General features: G+C 42.3%; 1 long non-coding RNA gene across 14 annotated transcripts in view; it reads left to right on the top strand.

Annotated features, from left to right (window-relative positions):
- Positions 1-21,382: 21,382 nt before the first annotated feature.
- The window catches only part of LOC118553314 (uncharacterized), a 257,392-nt gene continuing 253,442 nt past the window's right edge, over positions 21,383-25,332 (top strand). For 9 of the 14 annotated variants that reach the window (XR_013447725.1, XR_013447715.1, XR_013447723.1 and 6 more), the window contains exon 1: positions 21,818-22,244. This is a non-coding gene — a long non-coding RNA (uncharacterized LOC118553314). Of the gene's footprint in view, positions 21,637-21,817; positions 22,245-25,332 lie in introns of those variants that run through there. The other 5 variants (XR_013447726.1, XR_013447714.1, XR_013447728.1 and 2 more) reach the window with 5 other exon arrangements.

The raw sequence follows: 25,332 nt of genomic DNA, 5'->3' as shown, positions 1-25,332 counted from the left end.
CAGCAGAACCGAATCAGGGGAGCAGCTGCTGAGAGAGGAGGTGGTTCTGCCAGCTGATGCTAAAATAAACCAGAGAACAACAGGCATCCCATCAGCCATAAGCCCTTTACTCCCATATGCATGGCTGACTCCTTGTTGTGCAAGTCTCCACTTGATCATCTCAGTGAAGACAGTCATAACCACGTAATCTAAGTAGCTTCCCAGGCAAACACCATCCCATCATTTTCTGTTTTGATTCTCTACATGGCACTTGGTACTGATACTGAATGGCATTCTGTGTTTACTGTCTGTGTCCAACAAAAGTTTTAAGTGGTAAGAGAAGGAGTCCTGCCTGTGTCATTCATTGTTATAACCCTAGCACGGTGCCAGACACATGCACAGCACTCAGTGAATGGTTGTTAAATTAATGGACTAAGGAGAATGACATGCCTTCTTTTATACACATCCTTCTCTCTGGTATGTGTTTTCCTCTGCGAGGCTGCTTCAGATGTGCCAGTTTAACTGGGATCTTTGAAGTCCTATAAACACATGCAAAGTGTGATGTACATGTGTGTCTGCATTTTTCTGGGTAAAGGAAACCTAGGTATCAGAGAATCAAAGGATCCATACCTCTTATCGACTGAATTATGCCCCCCCACCCAATTCATATGAAGTCTTAACCCCAATGTGACTACATTTGGAGACAGGACATTTAAGGAGGTAATTAAGGTTAAATAGGCCATAAGAGTGGACCCTAATCCAATAGGAGTGGTATCCTTATAAAAAGGGGAAAAGATAGCAGGGATGTGTATGCGCACAAAAAAAAAAAAAAAAAAAAAGAAAGAAAGAAAAGGGGAAAAAAGGCAATTTGCAAGCCTAGGTGAAAGGTCTCAAGAGAAACCAAACCTGTTGACACCTTGATCTTGGGCTTCTGACCGTCAATGCAATCCTGCTCATGGCATGCTCAGTGAATCTTGGTTATTCTGTCCCAGTCCACCTTCATTCACCCTGTTTCCACCACAGCCCGATGTCTGCTTGGGGATAACGCGCCCCCCCTTTCCCATTTTTTATGGTTCAGGTGGGATCTTACTCCAACCCCCAGGGTTTAAATACGTGAACTGGCGCTAAGCCAATCAGCACATGCCATATCCCTTACCACATGACCTATGCTGTCTAATCAGAGAGACTTCTGCAGTGCCGTGGGAAGAGACTTATTTTCTGTCCTGCCAGATGTGTACACAGAAGGATCAGAGACAGAAACTGTCATAGCAGTCCTGACCTCTCAAGAGGAAACCCTCTGGATGAATAGGGCCACACAAGAGGCCCTATTCCTTCTGTTGAGAAGGAAATGCAGTCCAGGTGAAACAACTAGAAATCTGGATTAAACCTTTACCCCAGGCCAGATCTACAGCCAGGCTCTCAATGAGGTGAGCTAACACAGCCTCTTCTACTTAACGCTGGTTGGGTTTTCCAACTCCTACAGCGGTCATGTCAAACTACACCTAGTCTCTTGTGACTAGGCAGGCCTTCAGATGTCAGTAAGGTCCTGTGGCTTTCTAACCTTGCGTGTTACATAAGGAATTTGAATTTTATCCTGAGTTCAGCAGGTTGCCCATGAAGGGTTTTCAGCAAGTTGGTGTTAAGGTTTTATGCCGCTGCCATACAGAGTACCTTTGAGAGGCTCAAAACTGGAGTCAGAAAAACTCATTATAGAGGCTCTTGGATTCACCAGGTGAGAAGAGATAAAGACCTAAGTTAGGGCAAAGGTAGTGAGGATGAGAGGTCTGCCAATGATTTCGATCAGGAGTTGACCAACATTTTCTATAAAGGTCTAGATGGTAAATATTTAAAGCTTCGTGAACCATACAGTGCCAACTACCCCATTCTGCCACTATACTACAAAAGCAGCAATAAATAAAAAGTCAACTAATGATCATAACTGTGTTCCAATAAAACTTTAAGAAAACAGGTGATTATTTGCCAACCCGGACTTAGACGGTAAAATGGGTCAAACTTGGTAATTCATTGGATGTGAGGGAGGAGGGAAGTGAGTCAAGGTAGCTGCTATGTTTTTTGGATCATTATGTTCTCCGTGGTTGGTCCCAGAATATAAATTCATTGAGTCACTGAATGTCAGGAGGAGGACAGAAACTCATTAAAATTATAGAGCCAATAGCCTCATTTTACTGGTGATAATATTGAGGGCAGGTGCCTTTGAGGTAGCAACTAGTCAGCAGTGCAAGCAGGACCAGAATTTCTAACTCTGGTTTCAATCATACCTCTATTACACAACATTCCTCTCTTCTAGGTCTCTAGATAAAGATTTCTCTTTTTCTCGATACCACAGTGTTGCATGTAATTATTGTATATTTAATAAACATTACTAGACATCTATGATGACCTCTCCGTGGTCCTAGGACAGTCTGTCCCTCAGGAGCCTTAGTCTTATCTTTGTTACACATATTTCCCCCAAGCCATTTTTGTGCTTTTGATTTTTTTAGATTTGACTTTTTTTTAAGTGGTTGTAAAACCTACATCATACTTCTTTGCTCTAAGGATTATTCACTTTCTAATCTGAACAATGTTTTATGTTAAAAGCACAGAGAATTTATTCAAGCCAAGAACTGAAGAACTGCTTATTCAGCCTCCTGACAAGAATAAATCCCATACATGCATTATCAGAACATAACCACGGTCAACTCCAATTGAAGACAAAAAAATCCTACTAAAAGGCAAGCAAAATGCCTTATGACTGCTATGCAAAACTAAAAACCATACAAAGAGAAAAGGACTAGAAAAAAATATAGCAAATACTAGCAATACCTGTCTTTTGAAGGTGGGTCTATGGATCATTTTTTTCCATTTACTTTCTAAAGAGTATATATTATAAGCATGTAATCACAATTATTTTAAAAGGTTAATTTAAAAGATAGGGAAATGTTGGTATGTTGCTTTTTTTTTAATTCTTGATTTTTTTTTAATTCTTGAATTTCTAATAGTGTCTTGCTTTAGGACATGAACAGAATATATTAAATTATGTAAAAATTAAAAAACCTTTAAGTTTACAACAAACTATGCTTTCAGGTCTAAATAGCTGATGTAGCTTTATAACTGCAGAAGTTATTTTTTTTTCATGCCCAGTGCATGACTCTTCCTCAAATATTATCCGATTTTCCAGTACAGCTCCTTTTTTTCCTCATCTTCTGACAATCCCAAAATGGTTGGCCAACAGAGTATCATAAGTTCAAGTTTTTTTCTGGACAATTATCTTTAAAGAGGTTGCCTCACATTCTCATCAGAAGAGAATTCTTAGTTCTGTGATCTCACTCTGCTTGCTTCCTTCAAGGAATCTGGACTCCACTGTCCCTCCCTGAGAATGGGAGCCCAGAGGCCAAAATGGAGGACAAGTAGCCATGCCAGTAGCCATCCTTTTGGTTTGACAGTTGGTTCTTCTAAAAAGCCTGGCACAGCATTATCAAGCCTTCAACCCCATTCCCACTCCAATGATGAGGGACCAGTGGGTAGACACAGAAGACAGAGAGAAGAAAAAGCTAGTTGGGATGGAAAGAGGCAGCTGTGGGTGGCCCTTGGAGACAGCTCTCCATTCTAAGTTCAAAAAGACCCAGTCAGCAGAAAGCAGAGGGGAAAGCCTCTAGAAGCCGTCAGCAGACTGCTGCTTAAATCAACATCCAAAATGCTGTAACCTGAACGCACAGTTACTAAGAGCCCAGTCAGCCCTGTCTTCCCCGCTTGCCCTTTTCAGGCCAACACATGGCTGGTGCCACCTCAATACTAACTCCTGATCCTAAATATAAAGAAACACTCTTGCCCCAAGAAGTCCCATGAACAGGACGCCTCTCTTGAGGTTGAATCTCTTTGGGTTTGCATGAGCACCTTTGTCACATCTTAGTGTATGCCCACGCACTACAGCACTAGGGTGGGAGTTAGGGAACTTGGGCTTTTCTACATCCTATCACATGTTGCTCTGAAGGCCTGATGCACTGAGCAAAATATCAGTTCATTTCACAAAAATTTTCTGAGCACATACCACACACCATGTTTTTTGTAGTAAAGGGAAACTTCTGGTTAAATCATCTCCAGAAATGATAATGCCTAGGGGCGCCTGGGTGGCTTATTTGGTTAAGTGCCTCCGGCTCAGGTTATGATCTCAGGGTCCTGGGATGGAGCCCCATGTCAGGCTCCCTGCTCAGCGGGGAGTCTGCTTCTCCCTCTCCCTCTGACCCTCCCCCCAGCTTGTGTGCATGCTTGCTTTCTCAAATAAGTAAAATCTTAAAAAAAAGAAAGCATAATTCCTATAAAATCTACATTTAGATTGCTAACTATCTTAGAAATAATACAATTAACTATACCCAGACATTGAACCTTATTTGGAAATTATGAAAATGAATGGATAAGGGCACAGACTTTGGAATCAGATTTTGGAGTTTGAATATTGGGTCTTCTGAGTGATTAATCAGTCCAATAAAAAGGACCTACACATTCTAAGACAATCCCCTCCCTGATCCTAAAAATTCAGCAATACATTGCTTATAATGAAGACCAGGATTGACAGGTTCCATCCATTGAGAACTTTCAAAGAAAACTAAGTGGGTCACTCAAGTATGAGCAGAGAGAGCCTAATATCTACAAACACCTGAATATCTAACAAGAACAGAGACCAGAATGAATGGGGAGGGGAAAAAAAAAAAAGCAACGTGGAAGAAACATGGAGAGCAAAGTCAACAACTGAACAAAAAGGTTAGCATTAATATCCTCAATGAAGTATGGAAAGACATTACATCCACAAAGATTAGAAGCCTATAAAAATTTCAAGAAAAAAAATCTCTTGGAAATATTCAAAATGATAGATGCTTGAAAGATAAAAATCAAAAAGTACAAACAAAAAAGAACAGATGAGAAACAGGAAACTGATAGACTAAAAACTAGTCCAGTAACTTTATCATCTTAAAGATAGCAGCTAGAGAAATAAAGAACAGAGCTGGATAAAAGGAAATGAAATAATTCAAAAGAAATTCCCTGAAGTGAATGACATGAGTTTCCACTTTGAAAGACCACAAAATACACAACAGATAACAATAGGCTCACAAGGCATAGTCTCATAAGATTTCTCAACATTAGGGAAAAAGATTAACATAATTTCAAGAAGAAAAATTATTTCATACAAATGATCAAGAATCAGAATGGCTTCAGATTTCTCAAAAATCAAGACTGGAAACCAGAAGATATTAGAAGCCTCAAAACTGTAAGGGAAAATAGTTTAACTTTTTAAAATTTAATCAAGTTATCAATTAAGTACAAGGATAGAATATTTTCACATATGCAAATTCTCAAAAACATGCTTCCTATGTACCTTTTCTCAAGAGGTAACTGGAGGATGTGTTCCATCAAAACCAGGTGAGAACAAGGTAGGATGAAGACCCAGAGTCCTAAAAGAGGGAATCTAACACAGACATCAAAAAAATGCATCTGAAGGACTGAGGTGAAAGGCAGTCCAAACACAACAGCTCTGAATCAAGTCTAGAGACCTATTTGAAACAAGTCAGCATTTGGGGGAGAAATTTTCTTCAGTGAGTGGAAACTGACAGAATATCTAGTGCATGAATGTACTGGGAGGAGATTTAACAGAGAAACTTCTGGTTCAAATTAGTGGTAAGTTTAGAGAACACTAAGCCAACAGTAACAACAATATTATAAAGCAATTTTATAAAGAATGATTTTTATATTATGCTCACATAATAAAATCTAAATTTTAAGTTTATAAAGTACTTGTCATATTTCCTGGCATATAGTACGAACTCAATAAATTGAGCCACTATTATGATAATTTCAACTCTACATATATACACAAGCTCCACGCTCAACTTCTTTCACTAAGTAGCCTCAGGAAATTTATTGCCCACAGCCTATTACCTCATATGCAAAATGGGAATAAATACGGTGTAGCAGGCATCACATAGAATGTTTAGAAGTAACAATCCTTGGTATACAGCAAACATTTACTAAATAGTAAAGGATATTTATCTGTCTATGCTCTTATATAAAATATTTATAAAATAAAATACTCTTATATAAAGTATGTTTTGTCACTTAAAAAATGAAACCCTAATTTAAAAAGATTAACACTAAGGTCAAAAATAAATATTGGCTGAATATAAGAATTGCAGTGTCTCTGAATGTTAACTTAAAGATTTTTAAACACTAATAAAGGTGGCTGAAGACTCCACATACTAACAAAGATCAAGGACACGGTACAGAAAGACTAGATAGACCAGGACAGGAAGTCAAAATGAAACTAAAAAAAAAAAAAAAAAGTAGGTAGAAAACCTTGTTAGAATATATTGAAAAATCAGAAGAGAAGGTCATGGCAATAATCAAATAAAAGTAGTTCACATGAATAATCAATAATCTGTAATAAAGGTAGAGGAACATAGCTTAAGTGTGACAGGTGTGAGTTCTACAACTAACTTGAATCCTATCCTCATCTTGCACAGACCTCTCATTCCATCCAACAGACACACCTTTTCTTACAAAAGGTAGGCTTTTCAGGAAACAAACTGAGGGTTGCTGGAGTGGTAGGGGGTGGGAGAGATGGGGTGGCTGGGTGATAGACATTGGGGAGGGTATGTGCTATGGTGAGCACTGTGAATTGTGTAAGACTGTTGAATCACAGACCTGTACCTCTGAAACAATACATTATATGTTAAAAAATAAAAAAGAAGAAGAAGAAGAAGATAGCAGGAGGGGAAGACTGAAGGGGGGGAAATCAGAAGGGGAGACGAACCATGAGAGACTATGAACTCTGAAAAACAAACTGAGGGTTCTAGAGGGGAGGGGGGTGGGGGGATGGGTTAGCCTGGTGATGGGTATTAAAGAGGGCACGTTCTGCGGGCGCCTGGGTGGCTCAGTTGGTTAAGCGACTGCCTTCGGCTCAGGTCATGGTCCTGGAGTCCCGGGATCGAGTCCCGCATCGGGCTCCCTGCTCAGCGGGGAGTCTGCTTCTCCCTCTGACCCTCCTCCCTCTCATGCTCTCTGTCTCTCGTTCTCTCTCAAATAAATAAATAAAATCTTTAAAAAAAAAAAAAAAAAAGAGGGCACGTTCTGCATGGAGCACGGGGTGTTATACACAAACAATGAATCATGGAACACCACATCAAAAACTAATGATGTAATGTATGGTGATTAACATAACATAAAAAAAAAAAAAGGTAGGCATTTTCTATGGCTCTGATCTTGAAAAGTCATAGGGACAGAACGGACAGAAAGAGAGGATACCCTTCTGAAACTCAGACAGTTATTTGTTGCCCTCACAAGAGCTCCCATCATGGGCCTCATTAAATGCTGTATCTACGGTGAATGAGATTGTTCATTATGCTTACACAGTGACCAAAACCAAAATACAAACACATCAATATTTTATCAACTAAATACCCATTGAGATTTGCTGGAATGACAAGTTACACCAGGTATAATGAGTTACTTAATATAAAGCCCAGAAGGAAATATGGGGTGGTGTGCGGGCTGACATTTTTAGTGGCAACAGAGTGGGCACTGAAGTCACCTGAACTTGGGTTTGTATTCTTACTCTATCATTTACCAGCTGGTGACCTTGAGGAAATTATTTAAGCTCTCTGGGCCTCAATTGTTTCATGGAGGAAATGGAGATAATATTAAGAACCATCTCATTGGATGGTGAACAGGTAGGATATTCAGAACAAACAACCAGTATGGTCTGGACTACAACCCATCAGAAGTCATTGGTTATCAACAACCAATGTAGCTGTACCAGGGTATTCTGGCTGAAGACCAACCCTAGCTGCTAATATCACTGAGTGCCTAATAAATGTTAGCTATTGTTATCCCTAGTTTCTTCTTTTACCTATGGTGACTATGAAGGATTTTCATACCCAGAAAAAAAATGTTTAAATATTACTTTAATATAGCTATTTAGAAGATATGGCTATGGCAAATCAACAAAATAGTGGGAGAGGAAAAAAAAAGAATTTAACTTCTCACTATTTGAGCTAAGGATTGGGTGACTCCAGAGAACTATAGGACCTCTGGCCCCACTCTGGCTGATGTCATCTGTAATTTCAGAAAAACTCATGATCCCTTGTAGAACATCCCACTTGTAAACCCCTTCAAAGTAGGCACTGTGCCATCCCTTCGATCATGGCAATAGTAATAGAAGCCATAAAAGACTCAAGACACCAACTTCTAAATCTAAGCTTTGCCGTGAATACGTTATGTGACCTTGGGTGAGGGAACTTTCACATCCTTATTTATGAAATGGGAATAAGAGCGTCTGTTCCAGCTGCCAATGGATCATCTGTGGTTCAGATGAGAAACTGTACTTTGGAAAGCACAGAGTGCTGTGTAAAGCCAAGGCGGTATGATCTCAGTGATGATGGCCTTGGGGTGAGCCCCAGCAAACACGCGGGTGCCAAAAGGTACCAGCTATTGAGTTTCAATTAAGAAACTCTGGCCAGGCAAAGCAGGTCAGAGGGAGGCAGGAGTTTCATGGGGTTGTACAGAGGCACTTAGCAAGCAATAGAACTAAGCACCAGCCAGAAAATCACTCTCCATTAGCATTAGAATCAGGGACAATGGCATCGGCACCCTGGAAACCTAAATCTTAAAGCTTTAAAAGCAGGAAGGGGGCAGGAGATAGAAGGAAATAGGGAGCATGTTCTTATCTTGGCAAAACTGTGAAACTGGCCAAGTTTATTTTCAGTACGTTTTTCACTTTTCCTGACATTGCCCCTACTGTTTTCCTGAAACCCCAAACCTAGGCGGTAGGATCAGAGCGCCCTCGCGGCACCTGCTGGTCGGCCTGTGCACCCAACCCCAGCTCCACAGGCAAACACCCACCAAGGCCTAACCTCCCCTCCTGTTCTGAAAATTATACCCTCCTCCAACATTTGTGAATTCCAAGTCCTATTCCATACCTGTCCGACCTGGAGTTATTACAAAATGAATTCACAAGAAAATGGCAATGACCCATAGGTTCTTTTTTTTTTATTCTTTTTTTTTTATTTTTTATTTTTTTTTTTTAAAGATTTTATTTATTTATTTGACAGAGAGAGAATGAGAGAGAGAGCACATGAGAGGGGGGAGGGTCAGAGGGAGAAGCAGACTCCCTGCCGAGCAGGGAGCCCGATGCGGGACTCGATCCAGGGACTCCAGGATCATGACCTGAGCCGAAGGCAGTCGCTTAACCAACTGAGCCACCCAGGTGCCCCGACCCATAGGTCCTTAAAAGTCATCCTTTAATAGCCTCATTTTTAAAGAGAATTCTAAGGATGATAATGTCTCAATCCAGTATTACCCAAAGTTTCCTCACTAGGAAAATGGACAGACATCTTCCGTTTTTATCAAATTCCAGCTCTACTACTTACTACCTGAGTGACCATGGGCAAGTTACTTAACCTCTCTGTGCCCCTTTCATTATTTATAAATGGAGATGATCCTGGTACCTACTATACAGGACTGATGTGAAGGTGCATGAGTTAATATAGAATAAGCAGATAAGACAGTGCCTAGTACATGGCATAGGTATTAGTATTTCTCAATAGTTTGATATTTTAGTTATAACACTCATTTGCACCAGGCACCACCCATCCCTCCCAGAAAAAAACAATACCTTCCCCAAGAGGTAATACATCTAAACTCCCGATGGTCCTTGCTCTACCAGTTTTCCCTTCTTTGTATCTTCAAATTCTCTCTTTCCACTGGGTCAGTTCACACACATAATCTACAAACTCTCAAATATTCCTAGCTTTAAAAAAAAGAAAAAAGAAAAAAGCTTCCTTTGAATTTGTTTCCCATCTAGGTCAGGGCTTCCTCCATCTTCCTCCTTATGTCTTCTCACCATGTTGACAACTCCTTTAATCTCGATCGCTCTCTTGATAGAACTATTTCTCCCTTCATTCCACTTCAATACATTTGCATCAAGAGTAGTGTCCTCATCACCCATTTAATCCTTGAATTATTTTAATATGGATTTGCTTCCCCATTTCATTAGAATAGCTCTTACTACTTGCCAAACCCATGGACACTTCCCAGCGCGCACCTTGCTGGCATGATGCTGGCACACTCCATTCTGACATGGAGTCTCACTACCACTGGCTGCTTCTCCCTGTCTCCTTCAGCTTCCTCGTCCTACCCCTTCCACACTGTAATTGCCGGCAGACACACTCCTCTCATACAGGAAGATCTCCATCTCTCACCCACATGTGCAACAGAAGGATGGGAGAAGGACACCACATGAACCCGTGGGAGAAAGGCATTTGAGGTGGGAGAAGAATATAAAGATAGGGTGGGGAAGGATTCAAGATGCACCACAAGCCAGCAAACAGCTGATCACTGAGCTCCAGGGACTATCAGGGCAGATTCCTAAGGAAAAAGGGAGGGAAATCGGCCTGGAGCAGAAAGGCCCTAGCAGTCCAGGAAGGGCTCTGGCTGCTAAGGAGTTTGGACTTTATTTTATTGCAGTGGTGAAGAGTCAGGAGCAATTACATGTCTGCCACACCCTACCAGGCAATCCTCCCATGCATTTTCCTGTTTTCTAAGGTAATTTATTATTTCAGACTGGGGAAAGCTACCAAATAAAACAAATAGAGTTCATCTTTTTAAATTTATAACCACATTATTATACTCCATAGACTGTTGAGTATCCTACCCCATTTACCATACACAAGAAAGGTCAAAATTGATGTTTCTGGAATATACCAGAGAAGTGTGCCCCAAAGAAGGAAACAATCCCAATCCTAGCTTCCTTTCCCCCTGTGAATATTTCTCACATCTCTTCCTTTGCTCTTATTACTTCAGCTTGTTCTTTTCAATTTCTCCAGGTTATGACCAAGCTGTCTATAGCAGTTCATTCACTCTTCTCTTTAAAACTATGAGGACTTCTCCTGGGGAGTCCAGGGCAGTGGGTGGGCCATTGCTGTGGGTGTGGCAGCTCCCTGATTAAGAGCGCAGAGCCCCCACACAGCCTACCCTGCTCACAGGTCCTGGCCATGCCTGCACCTTTTCTACTGGGATACTTTCACAATCTCGGACCTGACTGTAAGTCTCACGACGGTAAGGTTCACAGCCTTAGATTCTTTTACATTGCCCAGTGCCTTTCATACTGCTGAGCCTATCACGGGTGCACAGTGAATAGTTATTGTCCAAATCAAGTAGAAATTTACACTAATTTGTGCGAGGCATGCAAGTGAACTTGGAAGGCCGCATGGGGAAACGGCAACAATAAAAACCTGAAGACCTGGGGCTCCTTACAAGGAAAGAAGCAAAACTGTGCAAAGCAATATCAAGATAAACACCTTATTACTGACTTGATCCCAAAACCTGAGTTTTTCCTATTGTAGAGCCCAAATAAGCAATATTTATTTTACCATAATGTTGTTTTTCCTTAAATTACGAACATTTCCATGAGAGAGCTAGTAAACTGGAACCACCTACGGAACTAGAACAAAACCAGAAAGCAACATAGTACAGTGAAAAAGAACTCTGGAATACGGAAAATTTGGCAACAAAGCCTGGTTCTACCACAAATTAGCTGTGTGGCCTGGCGGAAATTACATATCTTCTCTGGACCTAAAGTCCCTCAACTATTGGATGGGAAACCACCCATCCCATTGCATTATGAAAACTAATGTTTAGAATGGACACCAAGAACCTGGCTCAGAGTAGGCACAAAATAACATTAGTTATCTTGTTTTCTCTGCAACTGTGTGTGCCTTTGTTGTGTCAGAGCTGTAGGCACTGAAGATGTAGCAGAAAAAAGTCAAATGCATGTTCTCAGAGGGCTTGTGAGAACAGAATGAAAGCCCCAGTCTTTCTCCCAGTGAAAAATACACATGATGTCCATACACAAATTGTACATACAGTTGTAAAGGGATTAATAATCTAAGATCCTAAGAAGAAATCAGGAACCCTGCCCATCTATCAGTGTCTCCCAAATGTGTTTAGTAAGAATGACTCAGGAATCATGTTAGATTAAGGGCCCCACTTCTGATTTACCAAAACAACAACACACCCAAGGGAGGGGATTAGGAATGTGGGTGTCATGAAGTGTCCCAGGAAAATTTTATCATTAAAGAAAGATCTAAAAAGAGGTCAAGGTCCAGCACACCTGCTTTTCGTAGGCTTACCCAGCCATATATTAGGGCTGTTAAAACTCAACCATTAGGAAGTGCTTGAAAAATATTTGTGAATGTAAAAAATATTCTAAGCTACTGAAGTAAATGTTCTACCCCCACAAACTTCCTTGATGACTCCAACACAAACTGTCGATCCCAGTTTATCCACACAGAAGTATTTATTAAGGACCCCAACATAAAAAAAGCTAATTTTTCTCAGAAAACAGAAAAAAGAGAAAGCAAGAGCTCGGGCATCACAAGGCTCTGACACACATCTACTGACTCAGCCAAGACCAAGAGCTGGGATGCCCCACCCCCACTTCTTGGTGACTGGTTGCTCTCTCCTACACCTATAAATAGCTGGTCATCAAGGGGGCCATAAAAACTTGAGACAAAAATCAAGTGCAAAGTACATCTACTGAAGTCTGGTCAATAATATATTCACCTCCACGTAATGCACATGCATATAGGAATTCTGTAGCAATCCCAGATTCAAGTATTCTATGCCAAAGTTACACGGACCAGTGGAAAAATCCTAGTGGAAATCCTAGTGTGTTAGCATCCAAATTATACCTCCAAGACTACGGTTTGTGCTTGGAAACAATTCTGCCATCAGGACTTATACTCAGTTTGAGGCCAGGTAAAATGTGGTCTTTGCACGTGAAACAAGCACTGCTCCCACTACATAAAGGAACAGCTGATGAAAGACCCAATTCTAAATCAGAATGGCACACAGCTGCAAAACCAGCCCCTGGCCCCTGCCATTCTCAAAATTTAAATCACACTAGAAACAGTCAACCAACCTAACAAAACGGAGTTCATGACTCCCCTTGGCAAATAAGGCCAACTCCTTTCAGGGACAAGTAAGTTTGTTCCCCACTCCAGTTAAGCTCCTCTTCTGTGGATTCAAACATGGTCTTCCCTTTCCTTCCTCATGCTCTTGTCTATCTTTCTCCAAGGTAAGCCTTTCCTCATCTAGGTTTCTTTCCTTATTTGACAACAATGACTCAATATCCAGAGCTTGATAAAAGTCCCTTTTATAGTAAGTAACATAAGAATTTGTTAACAGCTTTCTCTTGGATGCAAAACCAGTGGCATTTCTAGGCTATATCCATGCTTGAGATCTGGAGTAACGTCAAAACCAAGGGTGCATATTTGCCATAGCCATACTATACTCTTGTATAATGCAGCACAAAGAGCCCACGTCAGGAAAGCTGCTCCCTCCTAATCCTATCCAAATGCCTAAACTCTACCCCTTAATGCAATTCCCTTATTTTTGTGAGAGCCTCATTATCAATGATTTGTCAATACAGAGAAAATCCAAATTGAGGAAAATTTGGCACAATAGTACATGTGAGGCATAGGAACTCTAAAATACAGCTTGGCCGTTCCTTATAAAGTGAAAACACATTCACTATAGGACTCAAAAACCTCACTCCTACCTCTTTATACAAGAGAAACTTACATTCACACAAAAACTATTTACAGTGGTTATTCACATTTACCAAAAACTGGAAACAACCCAAATGTACTTCAACTGGTGAATGGATGTACGGTGGTATGTCCATTCAGTGGAATATCACTCAGTAATGAAAAGGACTGGGCGGATACACGCAACAATATGGGTGAACTTCAAGTGCATTACACTAAATGAAAGCAGCCAGACTTGAATGGCAACATAGTATATTATTTACATGACATTCTCAAAAACGCACAGGAGTGCAAGGATGGAACTCCGATGTTGGTGAAGGGTAACTACAAAGAGGCACAAGGAAACATTTTGGGGTGTAGGAAGTAAATTTGATGGTAGTGATGATTATAAGACTGAATACATTATATTTGTCAAAACTCAAAGAACTACAAAAGGTGCATTTTATGGTATGTAAATGACCTAAATAACTCAAATTTTAAGTTTCTTAACCCACTAATATAGAACAAAGAACATTTGAAATAGTGACTCAAGTTTCAAAACCATGAAATAGTTTAAATATTTTATCTCAGGAGAACCTGAGTGTTTTTTTTTTTAATCAATTTAACCAAATTTAGATTATGATTGTAAATGTGTGTTAATTCTTAGACAAAAAGAATCCATTTTTTGTTATGTAGCTTCTACAAGATTTAGATCAGCTGGACAAAACATTTTTCATTTTACATTTGACTCTTTATAGCCTATTTATATAGACACCTCTTTTTTTTCCCCAAAAAAATATATTAGGGCATCAATTTTCACCAAAGACTTCTTAATCCTTAGATGATCCTAATATTGTTCTTTGGTGCCTATCAAGTCACCATGTTAGGTTGATTATGGTCTTCTTTAATGGTTATCTGGCCTAACTCAGCCATATCGTCTCTGGAAAACTAATGGAATCCTACAGCTCTGACCCAATGTCAATTTTATAGAGTGCTTAAAATTTTTCTTCTTTTGCAAGATCTGAAATTCTGCTTTGCAATCAATTTACATATTGTATGGCTGGGGGATTATCAGACCACTAGACAGCGCCACCGATAAAAGAGCAGGTGTTAAGTGACAAGTAAATTTTGGGTGCGGAGGGGGAATCATTTAAGTGATGAACCTTTAGTGAATATACTGTTATAACTTTTACTTTCCTCTTCTGCCTCATAACTGCAGGGAATCAGATAATCAGATAATACATTAAAAGTGAAGATGCTTCATATTTTACCAATTACATTTTGTTGGTCTTACCCAACTCTGAGAACTTACATTCCTTCACGGAGCACCTACTACTATGCCAGACACTACATTATGTGGCCATAAAAATGGCTTAGATGCTTTTTTTTTAAATTAACATAATGTATTATTTGTTTCAGGGATACATGTCTGTGATTCATCAGCCTTAGACAATTCACAGCGCTCACCATAGCACATACCTCCCTCCCCAATGTCCATCACCCAGCCACCCCATCTCTCCCACCCCCTCCACTCCAGCAACCCTCAGTTTGTTTCCTGAGATTAAGAGTCTCGTATGGTTTGTCTCCCTCTCTGGTTTCATCCGCTTTGATGCTTTCTTAAATATGGCAGGAAGGAGACATCATTGCCATCATGTTCTAACATTTACTGAGTGTTTATTGAGAACTACCAGAATCGGCCAGAATTGGCCCTCTACATGCCTATGAGGTCATTACTATTGATATTCTCGTTTGCTAAATAAGAAGTCTCAGAGCTGTTCAGTGAATTACGCAGGCCCACACAGCAGGTCGTCAGCAGAGCTGGGGTTCACACCCAGTCTAGCTGCAGAGCTTGTACATTTAAAGACAGCTACAGCCCTCACCATGAGACACAAGCAGGCCTGAGCCCGTTCTGGCCCCAGCTCTCCAGGTGAACTATAGCTGAGGCTTCACACCCCATGATCAGTCCACAAACATCTGTCAAATCACTGAAGACTTGGGAGTTTCCTGGACGAAATACCACCAAACACAGCAGCAAGGGCAGCTGAGGAGCAAAGAGCTGAACTTGGCATCTGGCTCCTCCCAGCCTCAGTGCCCTTGGAAAAAGTCTGAAGGCAAGGAGGCAGCCGCCCCTGTCACCCAACAGCTGCCACCCCTTCGTGCTCTTCACTTGGGGAGGCAAGCTGTGCCTGCAGCTTCTTGCACCCACACTTTAGAAAAACCAGACTAAATATAGCCAGGTTTGCTCTCATGAGCCAGCTCAGAGCTGGTAGTGCTGCCACATTCTACTTCAGAAAATTGGGGAGAAATCAGCTTGATTTACAAGAGAGCCGCTTTCCTTGCTTCCTCCTGTGGTTTCAAAAGGACTGTGTGCAAGATCCAACTGGACTGCAGCGAGTGCTGAAGCTTTGGCCAAGCAGATAATAGAGCCCGCAGGAAAAGGAATGTACCAGACGTGACTTAGGGTAGCATCCCTATTCACTTTCCTGCCCGTAAAGGGCTAAACAACCACAACACTGAGACTTTGGGGAAAAAAATCCATTAGGTAGAACATACTCTACATACACCACTGTTTCATGCCCTTTCTGCCATGCCCCACCCATCGATATCCTGGACCAAAGCTCACGCGAATGCTCCTCCTTGGTTAGGCTATCCCATCCAGCTCAGAACTAAATGCTCCATTTGTTCTCAGACCTCCCACGTAATGTTGCGTGTACTTTTACTTAGCACTTAGATCATTCCACCTAATCTGCTCCTTGGTCTCCTTCAGCAAAGTGATGATGGGGAGGTACAGAACGGGCTAAGCTCCCTTCTTTATTAGACTCCCCCCTCTGCCCACAAATCTAGTAGAGTTCCCTGAACACAGGCTGTGTTCTATCGCCTATGAGCAGAAAATACAAAACCTACATGAATGCCAGTGAAAGGGTTTGCAATTCCCTGCCCTTCTTCTAACTAAATGCATGACATGGGACCCTCCCTGGAGTTCAAGCACCGGCTTCGGATCCCGGGCTGCCCCTCCTGCACAGGTCACCACAGCATCTACCATGACTCAGCCTAACAGAACACAGTGACCGCAGCAAGTCCTGGGCAATCTCCCATTATGAGCGCCAGCACTTGTTTCTTCTGGCTTAAGAGTACATACAGCAAGACAGAAGAAAGGGCTGGGCCAGGCAATGCAAGAGTAGGATTAAACTGATTAAACTGGCAGGAACCACCCCCAGCAAGCATGGAGGCAGGGTTTGAGGCCCCACTTCTCACACTGGATAGGAATTTTCCATGTTGGGCTTCTAATCACTACTCTCAGGTCTTAAAGTGATTCATAGAAGCTGCTGGTACAGAAAAGTCAAATCTTATGTGCTAGAGAACAAAATTAAGTTTAGGGTGGGGGAAAGAAGGAAAAAAGACCCCTCGGTGATAAGTTGAAGTGGAAGAAAATGGGGCAGCAGCTAGTTGAACAAGAACATCCTAATGCACAGGTAAGATCCCGTTAGGGAAACTAGTCTACACTCCCACTGCTTCTACAGCTCCTACTCTGTGGGGGTGAACACAGGTGGGAGTTCTCTCAGGGGTCTAAGGGGCTACTGGAGGAATCAGAACCATCCATCATCTCCCATTAATTGTCTTCTCATTCATTCAACAAGCTTCATAAAGGGTCTACCATGGGCCTGGCCTAAGACACAGTGCCCACCTGCACCGAGCACCAGCACCACCAAGTACAAGAGGTGATTACACTCGATGTTTTCAAGAAGGAATCGCAGTTAGAAAAATGTCGGTGGGCTAGCTCTGACAGCCCTCCTTGCTTCAGGCTTCATAGGAGGGGAAATCCGTGAGGACACTTTGGTCTCTCCCCACTCTCTCATGGGTAATTAGATTCAGAAGAGGAGACAACTACAGACATGCAAGTCTAGGAGAGGGAACAAAGCACACGTGTCTCCTGCCTCTCTCCTTCCCTTGGAGTCCCATCTGCCTGCTGCAGGAGCCTATGTTCTCTGGGCTCCCCAGGCTGGTACAGGGGCAGCAACTCCTAGGAGGGACAAGTGCTCTGCTTGGGTGCAATATTAACAAGTCTACTTTATCATCTAACCCAAAGCCAAACAACAAACCAAAACACACACAAAAAAACAAACCAAAACAAAACAAAAAAAAACCCCACCAAAAACAAAAACCCATGGAGGTATGGAGGTTTGTAATAAAGAGGACACTTGTATCTCCCATCATGAGTCTCTGTGACTCAGTTCTGAATTCAAATGGGGTAGAGAGCCTTCACTGACGACTCCTTCTCTTTGCTATGCTTGTCTGACTAGCTCATTTGCCCTTTCTCCCAGCTGCTATTATGTATCCTTACAACAACTTGGTGATGGGCAGTTTTTTTTTTTTTTTTCTTTTACAGGAGAAAAATTCTAAAACCTGAGCCTTGAATGACTTTGAGGCCATTTGATAGCCAATGTGTTCATTTAGGATGGAAAGTTCAGATTCCTTAACACAGATATGTCATCTAGAGCATACTGCCTTCCATTTGAAATCTTTGGGGATGGGGAGTGCTGAATATTGGAAATCATTTTTATGCCACATAAGAGACTATTAGATCTGAAATAGAAGCACTACGCACAAAAGTTTATCCACCCCACTTTGCTTATGCAGCTCTGAGGATGAAGCAAGAAGGGAAGGGAATGCGAACAAGGAGTAGGAATACCCTTCTCTTGCTTCAGCGCATTTATACTCCATTCATGAAACAATTACTGCAGTCCTTTAAGTGCCAAGCACCAATCTTGGAATACAGAGATGAATACAATACTGTCCCTGATGAGTCCACTTTTTTCCTCTCCCTGTGTAATAATGCAATCCATTTCTGTTAAACATCACCTCATGGACACAATCATCTACACAGTCTGTCCATGGAGAATGGATTACTTTTTGGTTTCTGCATGCTACCTCTCTGTAGTGGCCCTAATTTTTCCAGTTATTTAGGGTAATTTACTAAAATACAATGCTTTTTTTTTTTTTAAAAAGACAATGGATGTAAACATAATCCCAACCTAAATGCAGACCATGTACTCTATGGCTGGAAAGCATAACCCTAAGCTGCCCAGCTGCCTGTAAATGCGAGGCATGGGTCGCCACCACGCTAAGGAATAGAAACAAGATACTGTAATTAAATTCAGAGAAGAAAACATAACCCAGGGTAGCCATAAAACAAAGGGCACCTCTTTATCATCTTAAACTCAAGGCTAAGGGTTCAGCAAAATGAATGAGCTCCCTATTCTTAACACTTTTACTACTTTTAGCACTTTACACTTAACACAAGGTCAAGCTTACTTAAACAGGTTACACATGATAAAAAAACCTTCTACTTTGCTACTAATTAGGTTTGTACGAATAAGTGAAAATTCAGGATACAAAACATGCCAAATAGTAAAGCTTTTCTTTTTTTGTTTTGTTTTGTTAAGAAGGATGGGAGTACAAAAAACATTTACTGAGGATCTATGTTCGAAGCACCCTCCATAAGCCCTCTCCTTTATTAAATCCTCCCAACTTTCCTAGGAAGTAAACAGTAGTGTGCCCTTTTCCCCAGATGCAGAAACTAAAGTTCAGATGTTAAGTAACACGTCCTATTCCACTTCCTCTGGCCAAATTCCTTCTCTGAATCAGTGTTTCTCAATGAACCTAGGGACACTGGCTGTTACTTGGTTTTGGGTTGGCCATGCACTGAGGGACATATAGCATCCCTGCCCATGGACAAAAAAATACCAATAGCAGACCCAACATATCCCAATCACACACTTGGAGGACTGTTACCCCTTGGATGAGAACCACTGCTCTAGAAGATTCTTTGAGCATCAGGACAAAAGACTGAAGAGAGGGGCACTTCCTTTAAAAATTTCCCTTACCTTCAAATCTCTCAGAAGTCCCTTATTTTATGGCACTTGGGCTCCTAAGAAAGCCCCATGCACACTTATGGAGTCAGTTACAAAAGTGGCCATGAATTTATTTCCCATACATTCCATAAGCATTTACTGAGAACCTACTATGGGTCAAGTACTGTGCTATGGGCTGAGAATATAAAGTCAAAAAGTACAAGGTCCCAACCCCGAAGGGGTTACTGTCTTATAGTCTAGTGAGAGATTGAGTATGGAAATGTTAAAATAGGTATAAGCACAGGTACTAGGGAAGCTTAGTGCAGAAGGCACCTCCCACAGACCAGGGCAGAGAGCTGGGAAGGCAGAGGGAACAAAGGGTTGAGACAGGCTCCCAGAGCAAGAGAAGTTTTCCCTGAGCCTTTTGAAAGATCAAGTGAGAGTAGCCAAGAAGCGCCCACTAGGCTGAGCAAACTGCCTTTGCAAAAACAGAGCTAGGGAATCCTCTTTGCAGCTGAAGTTTAAATGACTTCCTTCAGTCCTCAAGTTGAGACCTCATTGTGATTCAAACTTGGGATCTCCTGTTTACTAGACAAGCACTTGAACCAAAAAATCTCTAGAAAATAAAATAAGTCTCTGCAGTCTATGTGTAGTTCATTCCAAAGCTCTTGTTTTCTCGCAAGGTCTGACTTTGCTGGTATAATAACTCATCAGACGAGAAATAGGACTAATTTTATACTTCTTACAGTGAACAGGAAATTGTTTTCAAATACACTGCGGACTGGCAACCAGTGGGAGTGTCCCTCACTTGGAAACACAGAAAAGTGCAGAGAAAAAGAGAATAACCAAGGTCATCTGAAGGGTGAGGCAAGAAGGGGTGCCAGCAGGTCAACCTAACCTTGGCCTGAAGCTCAGGAGGAACTTTATCTTTTTTATCTTTTTTTGCTCATCTGAAGTCTTGTTTCACTTATAATCAACTGTAACGATGCAGAAAGCCAGATTCTCACCTTATTATTACGTTTGCACAGTACAGAACACTTAGAAACATCTTTGGCTATTTTTTTTCCAAAGCCATGTATGTTAGAGATGTAATATAAAAACCATAGATGTGAATATAATATAGATAACTAAAAGTAGCCAGCTGGGGCACTCTGAACCTCAGCCCAAAGGCAATAGTTTTTTGAGTTAAGGTACTGAGCAGAAGAACTGGGTTGTTGCTACTTCAGATGGTTAAGTAATTATAATGAGAGCAGGAGTCAGAGTAGTTCAATTGCTCTCTCCTGGGGCAGGGAGGGGAGAGGGAAGCTAGCCTTGTGGTTCCCTCTTGCCTCTAGCCTACAAGGAACAGACTCATTTCCCCTTGGCAAGGAGCCAGATGCACTGGCAGGCATGCCCTCTTTTTCCTACCCCAGTTCCCCTCTTACCTGAGCCACACTCAGGATAACTCTGCGGGGAACTGTAGGCTCTCCTTCAGTCCCATGATTACCGCATTTTATCGTTCAGGCACAGTTTGACCTCTAATTTGACACCGCAAACACATCTGGTCCACATATTTCTCCCCATAAACTACCCTCCACAAAAAAAAGTCTGTGTTCCAAGGGAAGAGAATCTGAAAGGAAGGCTCGGGATCCCTCACAAACCTCCTGCCCCTGCTTTCATCCCGGAGGTTCAGAGGAGACAGTATTGTAGAGCCAAAACTGCAAAGCCAGAGGCCATAATTATACTAGAAAAGAGGAAGGTGGTCTTCGAAGAAAAGAATTCACCCACATGGAAAAGACTGGTTGTTCTTTTTTATTCCTGGCTGATTCCATTTCTTTTCTATAAACTTTGCTAACCCCGGGATGGTCGTATAAACAGAGACAGGTGTAGGGACACCTCCACCCTCTGAGTACATCTGCTGCCACCGCCGCCGGGCGCGCACGATAGGGGCCCTGGACTCAATCGAAGACCATGCGTCCCGATGACGCACCTGGCCAGGGTCCTCTCCCACGTGTGGGGGGCAAAACGAGCATCCCCAGCCCCCGGGCCACCCAGCCGGCCCCGGTTAAAGGGGATAGCGAAAGGGGCACCTCCGGGCTGAGACCTCATGCCGGTCTCTCCGGCTTTCCCCCCATTTCCAGTACACCGTGTCGCATTAGGGGTACTCTTCGCCTCCAACCACAAAGTCCTGCGCACCTACATGTCTTTCCAAAGCAACTGAAGAAAGCGCCTACTGGCCTTCCGTGGCTCAGGTGAGTGCCAAGAGGTGTAGGAAGAAAGGGCCCGCTCGCCACCACCCTCTTTCCTCTCCTCCCCACGTTCCCCAAGATTCATCAGGGATGTGTGTATTGGGGTGCGCGGGTTAAGAGGGAGCTTAAAATGCCCAAGCGTCCCTTACCTTCCACAGCCATTCTCTCAGAGCTTCCCTAACGCATGCATAATTTTCTCGGCCGAGATACTCCTCCTGCCCCGCGCTCCCCCCTCCTCGCGCTTTCGCCTAAATATTCTGCGCTCATCTGCTCTAGGACCAACCTGCCGCGGTCACGCAAAGCGAGGCTGCAGGCTCCGGCTCCGCGCAGGGCAGCCTGGGAAGTGTAGTTCCCTCACTTCCCTCCGACCCGGGAGGGTACCCCGAATCCTCCCCAGGGGACTGCCCCGTCTCCACACTCGGACTGCAGCTCTAGCTGCAGCCGGCCGAGGCAGAAAAATCCCTCCTGGGGTGGGGGGAGGTGTCTCAGGGGCGGAGCCGGCGACCCCCGGACGTGGCCGGGACTACATTTCCCAGGATGCTATGCGCTGGGCTTCGTTCGGCGCTGAATGGAGACCCGAGATTGAGCTCTTCGCTGACAATTGGAAGTGGGTAAGCACCTGGCAGGGGTCGTGCGGAAGGCTGGAGGCGGAGGTGTCTGTGGTGGGATCTTCTGGGCTTGTTCGCCGGCCTGCTTGGCTAACTATTTAGTGAGGAGAGCAGAGCCACCAGCTGGCTGTAGTTCCCCACCTGGGCCAGAGAGCCGCTGCACAGGGTGCGGTTAAAAGTTGTTCCTTTGCGCCCTGGGATACTCGGGGTTCTGCAGAATCCCGCCAAGTGATATAGCTGGTCGTCTGATCCTCCAAGTGGTGCAGGTGGATAAACACTTAACATGGGGTAGGGGATGGCTTAAAAATCCCCAACAGGCATCATCCTCAAGGGGTTATTAGGAACCAAATTTAGGAACCGGGATCCCACCTGAGGATGTCTGATGATGGAAGGCTGTCTTGCTTCCCTGCTGGGAGGCTTTCGGCTTGTTTGGCCTGGAAGCCCATTGGCGGTCTGTGATGGGGCCTAATAATTAACAACGCCTAAGAATTCGTGTTCTTTCAACTTCTGACCCTGTGTCCTAACTCCAGGCGTTGGGGGTGCTGTAAGCAGACAGGAGAAAGAAACACGTGGAGGGCAGTAGAAGTCCAGAGCTGGTAAATATTGATAAAAATGAAGTTCCCAGACCTCTTTTTTTTTTTTTTCTTGAACGTGGAAATGCAGATGCAGTTATGGCTGGTAGAGGTAAGGGGATGGTCTTGGGGAAAAAATCTGACTCAGGACTGTAGTAAGTCTTTTAAAGGCCTTGAGCTTGGAAATTCGAATGGTGCCACTTCCAGTCAGCACCCAGCTCTTCTAGCCCCTTGCCTATATATATAGCTCCCCCCTCCAAAAAAATATATGTATATTTCTGAAAACCACTCTGGAAAATTAGGAAGCACAAAGATTCGATTCTTCCCATAAAGATGACTACTTAGATTTTCTTTGTCTCGGTCATAATTTAAAAAAAAAATAATTTGTTTGAGTGTGTACATGCGCCACTGTTTTTCTGGTCACTAAGTATGTGCCTAATCCTACTATTGGGTAATATGGCTGTGTCTGGGTACTTTTAAAAATACCTGTGTGTAACTATTAAATGCCATCGGTGATACTTTAACTGTGTGTCCATAGAGCTGTGTGCAAATCAAACCCAAGGCTTCCATCCTTGGTATAGTAGCCAGAGACCTGTTCAGTGAAACACAATGAGTATTTGCCATGGATAAAATAATTTTTCCAACCTAATTAATAACCAAGCATTTCTGGAAGGAACTGAAATCCGGGTGCTTTCTCTCCCCTCTCATGTAAGTCTTTCCTTAGATAGAACATTTGTAAAAGAAAGCCATGCGACCAGAAATATCGATGATTCTCGGCCTTGTCTGTGCACTAGCCTTTGACAAACACACATTCTTAAGCCTCACCTTAATCTCACAGAATCTGGATTTCTGAGTATTTGGATAGGGACATTTAAGTTTTAAAAACCCACAGGTGATTCTCATGTTCAAGGAAGATGAAAACCATTGATCTGTTTTCAATCTTTTAAGGATCTGGATGATACTAAAATGTAAAAGTCACTGAAATTTTTTTTTCATTTAAAAACATTATTTCAGCTCAAATCTTTAAGATTTTTCCCAGTTGATGTGCATTCTAGTTTGAGTTTCATTTTTAGTATAAATGTAAGTAAGATGTGAAGGAAGTACTAGTTTAACCATAAGAAATAGCCAATATTGATTTTTTTTTTAAACCTAGAAATAGAGCAGTATCACATGGCTTAACCTAATAAAGGATAAGCAGAAGTTAAGCTGGGGCTTTCAATTCTGGCTGATCACCTGGGGGATAGGACGAAAGAGTTCTCACTAGAATGGCCAAAAGGAAAAGACAGAAAATAGCAACTCTTGGCAAGACTGTGGGGCAGTAAGGACTCATAAATACTGCCGGTGTTGTGCAAATTGATACAAACACTCTGGAAAACCATTTGGCATATTAAGCTAAATATATGCTTATCCTGTGACCCAGCAGTTCCACTTGTGTGTGTCAGGCAGATAGGCCTACACATCTCCAAAAGACATATACAGGAATGTTCATGGCTACATTATTTGTAATAGCTACAAACTGGAAACAGTTAATGCATTGTGGTATAAACAAACCATCCCATATCGCAGGGGTTAGCAAACTATGGCCTATGGGCCAAATATGGCCTGCTACCTCTCTCTGTCTTGTTCATGAGCAAAAATGGTTTTTACATGTTTAAATGGTTGGGGGGGAAAAAGAATATCTGGTGACATGTGAAAATTATATAGAAGCACCTACATAATAGCTTCAGTTTTGCTTTTTGGCCTGGAACACCTAAAATATTTCCTGTCTTTCCCTTACAGAAAAAAGTTTTACCAAATCCTTCTATAAAGTAATGAAAATGAATTACAACTGCATACAACAACAAATTTGATGGTGACAAATCACCCCAAAATTGAGGCTTAAATTAACACCCATTTATTATCTCAGCTTCTGTGGGACAGAGATTTGGGCACAGCTTAGCTGGGATTTCTGCTTCATGGTCCTTTACAGGCTGCGATGAAGGTGTTGGTGGGCCAAAGTCATCTGAAGTTTCAACTTGGGAAAGATAAGCTTCCAAGTTTGAGTGGTAGTTGGCAGAATTCACTTCCTCACAGGCTGTTGGACGGAGGGCCTCAGTTCTTTGTTGGCTATTGGCCAGAGATCATCCTTAGTACTTTTCCGCAAGAGCCTGTGCAACATGGCAGCCTGCTTCATCAAAGCACACAAGCTAAGGCTAAATGGAGTTTACTAGCAAGAGGGGAGTCACAACCTTTTGTTACCTAATCATAGAAGTGCCATCCACTCAATATTGTCATATTCTATTAGTTAGATGCAAGTTACTCAAAGGGAGGCCATGAATATTAGGAGGTTGGATCATTGGGGGTTATCATGGGGGGTTATCTATCACAACACACAGGCAGAATGTTGAACAAAAAAAGCCAGACAAAAAGAACTACATAATGTGTGATTCCATTTATATTAAATTCAAAAACCAGACAAGATGAATCTATGGCGTTATAAGTCAGGATAGGGGTTCCTCTAAGTGTATGAAGGGGGGAAT

This window comes from Halichoerus grypus, chromosome 5 (assembly GCF_964656455.1).
Source record: "Halichoerus grypus chromosome 5, mHalGry1.hap1.1, whole genome shotgun sequence".
NCBI lineage: Eukaryota > Metazoa > Chordata > Mammalia > Carnivora > Phocidae > Halichoerus > Halichoerus grypus.
This window is presented reverse-complemented; position numbering and strand designations above follow the sequence as displayed.